The 1,241-nt window shown below is 55.0% G+C and overlaps 1 protein-coding gene across 1 annotated transcript in view; it reads right to left on the reverse strand.

Annotated features, from left to right (window-relative positions):
- The window catches only part of PHALS_09640 (uncharacterized protein), a gene marked incomplete at both ends in the record, with an annotated part of 3,266 nt that overhangs the window by 328 nt on the left and 1,697 nt on the right, over window positions 1-1,241 (reverse strand). The gene's annotated exons all lie outside the window — the stretch shown is intronic.

The following is a 1,241-nucleotide window of genomic DNA, read 5'->3' on the forward strand; positions in this document are numbered from 1 at the left end:
CAAAACCTGCAGTTGAACCACAAGGAAGTGGACGTGCGTGTGGAGCGACACCCCCGATTTGAGTTTGCTAAACTCAAGGTACGCCGTCGAGTTCCTTTAGATTGTCGCCCTGCGACGTATGGGTTAACAGCCCCTAATGATCTCGTGAACTCTGTGTTTTCGACCGCAAGAGTTCAGGGCCACTACTTGAGCTCAGCTTATGGCCATTCAACCTCCCTGGCTATTGCCGGAAAGCTCCGACAGAGCGCGGTAGTCCTCAACGCGAGGCAGTCGGCGCACGACGTGCTTCAAATCCGAAAGAGTGTTTGCACGTCGATATGCATGACGCTCAGCGGAGCTCTGCTCACGACAGACCTCTTTCTCAAGGGCTCGAGTCACCGAGCAGCAGTCGACCCGTTCTTCACCGCCCGCCACCGACTCCTCTCGATGAACGGTGACATCCACTATAACGTGGGACGTTGAGTACGACGAAGTCGTCACCATGTTCAGACCCGAAATCTTGTGAAGTGGCGAAGATATCCTGATTCTGAAAACTCGTGAAAGCTTGAGGCGCCGCTTCGGCAAATTGCCCATCGCCGTGGACGCTTTCGATCGGATTGGTCAGGACGTCCCCGACTACTAGCCGTGGAGCAGGCGAATGCGTCGATGCCAGCGGCAGTGGAGCCCTTGGCGCCGTTAGAAATTGAGGTTGTTGCACTACGTGCTCAGAACCAGTTGTTGTTGAACTTCTGGGTGGCCGCGGACTCGTGGGATCTGCTCCGGCGCCTACGCTTCCGCGTTCACTTGTGCCAAATCCCGGTACGGCTTGAGCATGCCCACGTAAAACACCGGGTGGGTGTGCATCCATTTCGGAAGGTTCAGCGTGTACGCCAGGCTCGGTTTGGCCACAACCTTGAACGGTCCGATAAACCGTGGACGAAGCTTTGTTCTGAAGATAGCAGAGGCTGCATTTGTAGGCAGGTTTTTTTAACCTAATAAAATCAGGTCCCCGACCTTCAAGCTTTCCACTTTGCCTCTTCTTTCATCTGCATATTGTTTCTGCAGGTCTTGGCTTTCAGCCATCGTATCGCGATTGTGTCGTAGGACACTCAGACTGGTAGACAAGAAGTCATCGGTGAGGGGCTGACATCAGCTAGTCGTTCGGCTATTTCTCCCCCACCAAGCCCTAAGCCATGGAATGGCGGCGTCAGCGGGACGCGAGGGTGACTCAGCCCGTTCACGTAGAACGGCGTGTAGCCGGT

The sequence above is a fragment of the Plasmopara halstedii genome (genome assembly GCF_900000015.1).
Source record: "Plasmopara halstedii genome assembly, contig: Scaffold_430, whole genome shotgun sequence".
NCBI classification, from domain to species: domain Eukaryota; phylum Oomycota; class Peronosporomycetes; order Peronosporales; family Peronosporaceae; genus Plasmopara; species Plasmopara halstedii.